The sequence below is a fragment of the Lolium rigidum genome, chromosome 6 (assembly GCF_022539505.1).
Source record: "Lolium rigidum isolate FL_2022 chromosome 6, APGP_CSIRO_Lrig_0.1, whole genome shotgun sequence".
NCBI lineage: Eukaryota > Viridiplantae > Streptophyta > Magnoliopsida > Poales > Poaceae > Lolium > Lolium rigidum.
The window spans coordinates 324,841,659-324,851,922 of record NC_061513.1 but is presented as its reverse complement, the minus strand read 5'-3'; the positions used below and the strand labels follow the sequence as shown (position 1 = coordinate 324,851,922).

Sequence of the window (10,264 nt, the reverse complement as noted above, 5' to 3'; positions counted from 1 at the left end):
GAGCTACTACTTCCGCTGCCCGCTGGAACGGGGAGGTGGACGTCGTCTTCATCAACAACCGAACGTGTGACCGAGTACGGAGGTGCTGCCCGTTCGTGGCGCCGGAACCGATCGTGATCAAGATCTTCTACGCGCTTTGCAAGCGGCAAGTGAACGTCTACCGCAGCAACAAGAGCCTCATCTTGTAGGCTTTGGAATCTCTTCAAGGGTGAGACTCGATACCCCCTCGTTGCTACCGTCTTCTAGATTGCATCTTGGCTTGGATTGCGTGTTCGCGGTAGGAAATTTTTTTGTTTTCTATGCAACGTTATCCTACACTTGGCGCCACCGCTGAGTGGTCCACGACCTCAACCCAACTCCGAGGCGATGAAGGACGGCGAGGCTGAGCAGACGGAGAGTGGCTCCGCAGGCAAGGAGCAGAAGCGACCGGAGATTGCACACAAGTGACCACTTCTTCACCCATAGTGGCGGGAAATCGAGCACGACAGAAACGCTCCCGGTGACCAGGACGACGACAACGGATGCATCTAAAGGGCCCACGACATGTGCTGACCTGGTGGTCACGCTCGAGGCACCTGAAACATCTTCCACGAGCCCAACGCTTGAAGGCGAGACTACACTCAAGACCTTCTCCTCGAAGCAAAGGTGTTGGCTCACGGCCAGGGCGGCCGCCCCGACCCACTTGCACCCAGCCTTCACCATCTTCAACAGCAAAAGGTGCAGCACAAGTCTTCATCGCATTACCCTCGACCTCGTCGTTAACAGCAACACTGCAAGACATTGCAGCCACCAGCTCCATGCGCCCCTCCACTGTCCCGCCACTAGCTTGGGACGAGCCAACAATGTTGGAAACTCGAACGGCGCTGGAATCAGGGCCAGGGGCAACAGCCAACGGAGTCTGCGGCGCCAGCACCTCGTCATCATCATCGTCTGAGCTCAAAGAGCCAACCCACAACAGGTTGGCATCACGCAGCCGACAAGAAGATGCAGCACAACCAGCAGACGGGGGGCAACAGCCTGTCGGAGCCAGGGAAGACCCTGCAGGCATCAATACCGATTGCGGCGACAAGCCGGAGACAGCACCCGCGAGCCCTGCAGGGGTGCCAAGCATCGGGCCAGAGGCGGTCGCCGTCGCAGGCATGGGGCCGGCCGGGGGCGTGAGCTGCGTGACCATTGCGCCAGCGTTTTCCTTCCGGAACCTCCCTGCCGGGGGCAGCCTCGACGATCGTGGAGGGGCCGTCGGAGGGAGAGGAGCTGGGGGAGTTTCGGCGGTCTGCGGCAGAACGACTGCCGCGGAAGGTGCCTGGGGACGAGCGGAACTGCCCCTGCTGCCAGGAGCGCACATCGAAGCTGTATCCGGCTGAGCGCGCCGAGGTGCTGCGGAGGCAGCAGCCAGGACGAGGGCCGGCGCGCGAAGGAGCCTGCGAGACTGCACGACGGAACAGGGGCGTCCGCTGCGAGCCTACAACAGCTGCGGCGGACCTCGGGATGGAAGGAGAGAGGGCGCCGAAAGGATACTGGATCTTGTCGCGGCGAAGGCGGAGCTGGACGGAGGTGGGAGATCAAGGCGGCGGCGGCGGCGAGCTTTCCCCCGTCGCGGACATGGTCGCCGAAGCAGCAATCGATTTGAACCGACGCGTGTGTATCCTGTAGCATTCGACTATAGACACCTTGTGCAATCCATCGTGAAGGATTGATATCACTACCATGGGATGATCGAGTGAGGATTGCACTTGAAGTTGCTGTAGCTCTTTCCTACCTCCATTCAGCTGCTTATGTACCAATTTGTCATAGAGATATTAAATCATCCAACATACTCCTTGATGAAAATTTAACAGCAAAGGTATCAGACTTCGGAGCTTCAAGGTATATCCCGATTGATCAAACCGGAGTGACTACGGACGTGCAAGGAACAATTGGCTATTTAGATCCCATGTACTATTATAGTGGTCGTCTGACTGACATGAGTGATGTATTCAGTTTTGGTGTTCTTCTTATAGAGTTGCTTACCAGAAAGAAACCATGTGTCTATTGCTCTGACGATGGCATTGGTCTTGTTTCACTTTTCGTCACACTACTCCCAGAAGGTAACTTGAGTGAAATAATATATTCTCAAGTCATAGAAGAGGATCATGGAGAAGCCCGTGAAGTAGCAGCACTAGCGGCGAGGTGCACTAAATTGAAGGGAGAAGAGAGGCCTACGATGAGGGAAGTGGAGATGACACTCCAAAACTTGAGAGCTATCCAGAGGCATGCTCCATGTGATACTGCATCAAGAAGAGGCAACGAGAATCAAACTTCGGATCGAAACATTTCAACTGAAGGAGTTACTACGGAAGGAAGCAGACAATACAGTTTGGAACAGGAAAACTTGTTATCGGCTAGCTACCCTAGATGATATTTTCCCCCATGTATTATTCTTTTCCGATGATTTTGTTTGTACTTAAATAATAAACATTTGCCTACTCATGTCTCAACCATGGAGAGGTAACGAACAACTAATATAGTTGACTTGGGCTGGCTAAACCTAAGACAAGCAGGAAGAGGTTCTGCGAAAATATAACAGAGGGATTAACCTCATTACCAGGTCTAAAGTGCTAACATCAATTGGTTGGAAGTCGCCTTCTTGGCATGCCCATGAAACCCCCTCATTTCTGAAATCCATATGAATTATTCTCGTTAAAACAAGAAAATAGACTGTTGGAAGCAATGCTATTTAGCTACACCAATGAATTGGAAGATGTAGGAGTAAAGCAACCTGATATACCATGCTCATCGTCCGTCCTAGCTAAGATGCAGAAAGCTATGAGCTTGTCGCTAGGATAACCCTGATATATGCTTACTGAGCTCCATAATCTGGACAATCTGCAGCACAGGATTCAAGTTGACAATGCACCCTTGTGTTAGTCACAAGCTAGTTTAAACAAGAGAGTACACCCCCTAAAAAAAGAGAATATACCATGAAAGTTATACCAGAAAAGTGGAGATAGAAAAGGAAAATATTGTGGATACAAACTGGACCTTGCAAAGGCCTATGATAGGGTGGACTGGAAGTATTTGGAAGGAATCCTAGAAAGGCTGGGCTTCTCAACACAGTGGATCAGCTGGGTAATGACTTGCGTCAAAACTGTCTCTTACTCGGTTCGTTTCAATGGGAAGATTCTGGAAAAATTCACACCAACTAGGGGTCTTCGACAGGGGGACCCCTTATCTCCTTATCTTTTCCTCTTTGTGGCTGATGGGTTATCTAGACTTCTCCAAACGGAGATTGACAAGGGGCAGATAAGAGAACTGAAAGTCTGTCAACGAAGCCCGGGAATTTCTCATCTGCTATTTGCGGATGACAGCCTCCTTTTTTTCGAGGAAAATGTAGATCAAGCAAACAAAGTGGAGGCAGTTTTAAATAATTATGAAAAAGCCACTGGGCAACTTCTTAGCCTGAGAAATGCTATTTACTGCTGGGAAATAAATGTACAGTTGCAGAAGGGCAGGAAATGGCATCCATCTTAAATATTCAAACAGTTGGGTTTGATGAAAAATTTCTTGGGCTCCCACTCCATGATGGCCGCATGAAAGATGGAAAGTTTAAGCTGGTCAAGGAGAAAATAAAAAAGAAACTCTCCACTATACTGAAAAATATTTATCTAGTGGGGCGAAGGAAATCTTGATAAAATCTGTGGTCCAATCCATGTCAACATATCCAATTAGTGTTTTCAAATTTTCAGAAGGCTTATGCGAGGAGCTCATGAAGATGACAAGAGATTTTTGGTGGGGAGACAAAAATGAAAGAAAAAAGATACACCGGATGAGCTGGGACAAACTCACGAGAAGAAAGGGTCAAGGCGGCATGGGCTTCCGAGATTTACACTTATTCAACCAAGCCTTGTTAGCAAAGCAGGCCTGGAGACTCATTGCATTTCCTGATAGTTTGCGCGCAAGGGTGTTAAAGGCAAAATATTACCCCTTTGGTGAGTTAACAGACACAGCTTTCATCAAGAACCCATCGCCTTGCTGGCAAGGAATAGTACATGGCCTGAAGCTACTGAAAAAAGGCGCGATTTGGCGCATTGGAAATGGAAGGAATATAAGAATATGGAGGGATAGCTGGCTTCCTAGAGGAGACATGAAAATCACAGCAAATATTACCAACTCAAGAATAAGGAAAGTTGCAGACCTAATAAACCAAGAGGATCATTCTTGGAAAGAGGAGACAGTGAGAAGAATTTTCATGCCACATGATGCAGATGAAATCCTTAAAATTAGGTTGCCAAATCATGAAACTGAAGACTTCATTTCTTGGACTCGCGAAAAGCATGGACTTTTCACTGTCCGGAGTGCCTACAATTTGGCGCTGGATATCCGGGAAAACAATCCGCCAAACTCCAGTGACAATTTAAGTGGAGATAGAAGCCTTTGGAACACAATCTGGAAAGCAAATGTGCCACCAAAAGTAAAAATCTTTACATGGCGTTTGGCAACTAACAGTTTAGCTGTTCAGGCAAATAGGAGCAGGAGAATCCCTAATATTTTACCAACTTGTACAATATGTGGATTGGAGGCGGAGGCTGGATATCATGCTACAATGAATTGCACCAGGGCTAGAGATTTAAGGAAAAGGACTTGCTGACCCTTGGAACCTACCAAATGAAAAGGAGTTGGCTTTTACTGGAAGGGATTGGGTGCTAGTGCTGCTTGACAAGCTAAATCGGGATATGAGAGACAAACTTATGTTCATCTGGTGGAGGGCTTGGCATCATAGAAATAATATTATTTTCGGCGACGGTAAGGCCTCTGTTCAAAATTCCATTAGTTTTTTACAGAATTATTTAACTACTTTGCAAAACTTGGGAAAAGGTAGTATGAAATTTGATAGGAAAGGAAAGGCAAAGATTGATCAAGGTAGAAGTGAAGATAAAGGAAAAAGGAGAGAAGATACAGGGAAGGACCAAACTTGGGAAAAGCCTCCTGATGGATGGGTTAAATGTAACGTCGATGCAAGTTTTTTAACTGAAGATAGAAGGGGTGCATGGTGAGCAGTTCTGCGGGACCACAATGGTGTGATTTTAACATCTGCCTGGGATGTTATTAACCACTGCCAAACTGCGGAGATGGGAGAAGCTATTGCTTGCTTACAAGGGCTAAAGTTGGCTATTGCATACTCCATCTCAAACATAGTGATTGAAACGGATTGTGCCTCTCTACCAAACATTTTCAATGATGTCAGCTGCAATCGCTCTGAAGTGTGTTTGATTGCAAATGAATTCAACCTGTTGAGGCCTCCGGAGCGACAGATAGTTATTTCAAGCATTAAGAGATCTGCTAATAAAGTGGCTCATAATTTATGCCAATTTAGTCGTAGCGTGTTGTGTGGTGGTGTGCTACAAGGTGCGGTGCCGACCTGCGCGTCGAAAGCGGCCTTGGATGATTGTAAACATTTCCATGTTACTTGATTAATACACAACACTTTTCAAAAAAAAAAGAGAAGGAGATTGTTCAACGATGGATGTACTCTCATGCAAGATATCAAGTTTTGAGTATTAACACTAGTAAAATCATTGTGCAACAATACGGTTATGCATATCAATAAGGCTGAGTTCAAGTGCATCAGAAAATGAAAGGTAAATGCCAAATGTCACAGCCGATTACAAATAGCATAGGAAATATTCACAGATACTGCGATTGAGCATGGAAGTAAGTGAACATTAAACCGAACAAGATTAATTCAGAAGCGCAGTGATTCTCTCTTTATCTCTGGGATGTCCACTGGGTGAGCATGATGCACATATGGAAACACGCCGTCGCGGAAGTACCTGCCGGGGCATTGATATGTGATTGTGCAATGTTCAATGGAATATGCGCCCACGTTCCGATTAATATCCAAGAATATGATATCATCGGTTGGGTGGAAGCCAAGCACCGAGAAGAGCGATGACACTGATGTCGCATTGACACGGTATTTAAGATAATATTCCGGTTTAGTAACGAGAGCAGTTGCTTCTGGGTTCCGTTCTGCTAGTTCCATGACATCAACTTGGTGTACCGGCTTCCACCAGATGCCCCTTACACCACCACCACCGGTCTGCAGATCCCACACCTGGAACACTGAGCAGTCGAAGTGCGCATACCGAAGACCCCCGCCTTGGCGCTCGCCTATGCACCGGTTCAGCGAGGTAGCCTTATCATGGACACGGCCAGGTAGAGGAAGGACTTGGACAGTGTGGTGGAGACAGTTGTATGCGATGAGCTTGTCCTTGGGCCGGTACCCGATCCAGTATGCGGTGCCACTCTGGCCGAGGAAGGGTGGTACGTGTGTTTCGACATCAATAGCCGTTGGATGCTGGATGCACTTTCCTCCCACCGCCCGGTGGCCGAGGAGAACACCATGAGATCCAGGCATCCACCACCTGTCTTATTCTAGCGGGAAGCGTGGTTAAAAAGGACCACTTGAAAGCACTTGATGCTGCTACCATCTCCATTGTTACTTGTGACCGACAGAAGTCCATACAGGTGTGTCGGAGGCCGCGGCAGCTCCGGGAGAGCAACCCACTGCAAGGACACGGGGTTGCAGACATAGTATTGCATTGGCTTGTATTCGCCCCTGGAGCACAGCAGCAGGCCAGCCGTCGCGTGTACGATGAAGATCTCCTTGTCCCTAGCCGCAGGTCCGGGGGGCAGCCGAGGCAAGAAGGTGAGGTCTGAGTTGAACACGGACTCCGTCGCGGACGGGTGGCCGCTGGGGCCGGCGAGGAAACGAGAGTGCTGCCGCCAGGGGCGATTGGACTGGAGAAAGAGGCCGGAGAGGTAAGGGGAGTGCGATTCCCAGTAGCGAGCGCGGAATCCGGGGCTGAGGACGATGAGGTTGTAGCGGCGGGCGGCGGCGCGGACGCGGTGAACGTACTTGGCCGGCAGGCAGCGCAGGATCTCCTCCACTATGACGTCACAAAAGCGATCCATCCTCTTGCGCTGAACGCTGATGGATTGTGAAGAAAAAAGAGAGGCTATGAATCAAGCAGTATAGACCGTAGAATCGATTCGTGAGAACTCTCGTCGGTTCGGGCGGCAGGAGTGGGCTGCGAGGAAGAAAGGGTTTTTGTTTTACCGGACAGAGATTTGGCGTGCACACGAATTCACGACGGAACGCTACTACTGCTCCAAAGAATAGTCCATCATCGAACCAGCCATAATCCATCACGTGGCACGCAAACTCCTAGTAGCCTCATCCTCCTAGAACACGTAAACTGGGGAAAATTACTTCTGTACCATTAAAAGATCCAGACTTCACAAAAAATACCACTGAAAGTTTTGAGATTAGGGAAATACCATCAAAGATTGTTCCGTTATTGGCTTTTACCATGACCGTGAACTAGCTAGGACGTGAACTCAATCTGAAAAGAAAGAAGGATTGTGCTACCCGGCGGCGCCGCATATATGTCCATTTGTGCGGCGCCAACTGGCAACCTTTTGAGCCATGCGGACACGCTTTGGACGGAAATTCCAGCAACACTTTACATAAAAATCAGAGCACCACATCGTTCACATATTTTTTAAGAGCACCACATCATTCACATATAAAAGTACAAAAAGCAATCTGCTACCACAGTTGGCCACAGTATTTTGCGTCAGTTCTACAGTGATGTGCAGTTGTGCACCACTACTCTAATGATTTGTTTTTGCTTTTTTTTTTCCTTTTACTGTGGCAATCCACGCCGATGGAGTCTTCATTGGATTAAGTAAAAATTAGCTCAGGACAAAAAGAAAGTTATACTTTCAACAGTAGGATATAAATTTCTATCATAAGAATATGAAAATTGTCCATTGCCAGATTCTACTATGCAACTGCCAGGTTACACTAGAGAGCTGCTAAATTCACAATTTCTAGCAGCCAAATTCGTAGTTCATAGGTTGGCTAGCTGCCAAATTCGCAATGCGTAGCTACAAAATTCACAGTTCAAAGCTGCCAAATTAGCAATTCATAGCTGTCAAATTCACAGTTCACAGCTGCCAAATTAGCAATTCATAGCTGCCAAATTCACAGTTCACAGCTGCCAAATTAGCAATTCATAGCTGCCAAATTCACAGTTCACAGCTGCCAAATTAGCAATTTATAGCTACCAAATTCACAGTTTACAACTACCAAATTCGCAGTTCATAGCTGCCAGATTCGAAAGCCAATATCTAAAGCGCATGCGAGCAGAGTTAGTCGCAGAGTTAGTCTTAGATATGATAGTTCACATGCGAAAGAGAACACAAGTAGCTTCACCCAGAAAAACCAAGAGATAAAAGCCAACTAATGGGGTAGATAGGAAAAACTCAAGCAAGCATCAACACTGTCCTCATGTGCGACGATGGTGGCCTGCTGGCGCATGCTGGCAGCGCCGGCCTCCTCGCACCGGTCGTCGGCGACCACCAGCTGCGTGCTCATCAATGGCCTCTCCTAGGAGAAGAACGCCTCCCCTTCGCGCGCATGTTCCCGTGCACTTGTCGGCGGCGGAGGGGTTCACTGGTGCATGCTCGACGACGTCGGCGGCCTCTCCCGTTGATGTGTGCTCGCGCGGCGGCAGCCTTCCGATCCGTGCTAGGCAGAGGCGGCCTCCTATGATGTGTGCCCGGTGGAGGGAGCCCCCTCCTCTCGCGCCACTCCGGCATGACACATCTCGAATCCCCCGGCGCGGAGCTCCTCAACTCTCCCACCACAACTTCCCGAGGTGATTTTGAGGAGAGATGGACAACGACATTGTTCGTTTACAGGAGAGATAGATAGTGATTTTGTGTGGCTGAGAGAGAGTCACCATAACGAGGGGATAAAGGTGTGCGGGTTAAGAGAGGACATGTCATTAGTGGCAGACGTGAAGCGTTTTTCTTCCGAACATGGCGCGCCGAACGGAACAGAGAGCGGTGCGGCGATGTACTCGGTCCCTTAAGGGAGCAATGTTTTTTTGTCCGCCGCACGGGATCCTCGGTGATGCGGCGCCTCTCTATAGATTTTCCCACGCTACCCGGCGGCGCCGCATATAAGTCCATGCGTGCGGCGCCAGCCTGGCAACCTTTTGAGCCATGCGGACACGCTTTGGACGGAAATTCCAGCAACACTTTACATAAAAGTCAGAGCACCACGTCGTTCACATATAAAAGTACAAAAAGCAATCTGCTACCACAGTTGGTCACAGTATTTTGCTTCAGTTCTACAGTGATGTGCAGTTGTGCACCACTACTCTAATGATTTGTTTTTGCGTTTTTTTCCTTTTCCTGTGGCAATCCACGCCGATGGAGTCTCCATTGGATTAAGTAAAAATTAGCTCAGGACAAAAAGAAAGTTATACTTTCAGGATATAAATTTCTATCATAAGAATATGAAAATTGTCCATTACCAGATTCTACTATGCAACTGCCAGGTTACACTAGACAGCTGCTAAAATCACAATTTCTAGCAGCCAAATTCGTAGTTCATAGGTTGGCTAGCTGCCAAATTCGCAATGCGTAGCTACGAAATTCGCAGTTCAAAGCTGCCAAATTGCCAAATTAGCAATTCATAGCTGCCAAATTCACAGTTCACAGCTGCCAAATTAGCGATTTATAGCTACCAAATTCACAGTTTACAACTGCCAAATTCGCAGTTCATAGCTACCAGATTTGAAGGCCAATATCTAAAGCGCATGCGAGCAGAGTTAGTCTTAGATAGGATAGTTCACATGCGAAAGAGAACACAAGTAGCTTCACCCAGAAAAACCAAGAGATAAAAGCCAACTAATGGGGTAGATAGGAAAAACTCAAGCAAGCATCAACACTGGCCTCATGTGCGATGATGGTGGCCTGCTGGCGCTTGCCGACAGCGCCGGCCTCCTCGCATCGGTCGTCGGCGACTGATACGTCTCCAACGTATCCATAATTTCTGATGTTCCATGCTTGTTTTATGACAATACTTAAATGTTTTGCTTGCACTTTATAATGTTTTTATGCATTTTCCGGAACTAACCTATTAACAAGATGCCACAGTGCCAGTTCCTGTTTTCTGCTGTTTTTGGTTCCAGAAAGGCTGTTCGGGCAATATTTTCGGAATTGGACGAAATCAACGCCAAACATCCTATTTTTTCCGGAAGCATCCAGAACACCGAAGGAGAGTCGGAGGAGAGCCAGGGGGCCACCACACAGGTGGGCCGCGCGGCCTACACCCTAGCCGCGCCGGCCTGGTGTGGGGCCACCCTGTCGCCCCTCCGACTCCGCCTCTTCGCTTATTTAAGCCGTTCCGACCTAAAAACGCGACACC

At 48.3% G+C, this 10,264-nt stretch overlaps 1 pseudogene; it reads left to right on the top strand.

Moving 5' to 3' along the window:
- Positions 1-2,398, top strand: part of LOC124664730 — a 19,688-nt pseudogene extending 17,290 nt beyond the window's left edge.
- The last annotated feature ends 7,866 nt before the right edge of the window (positions 2,399-10,264 follow it).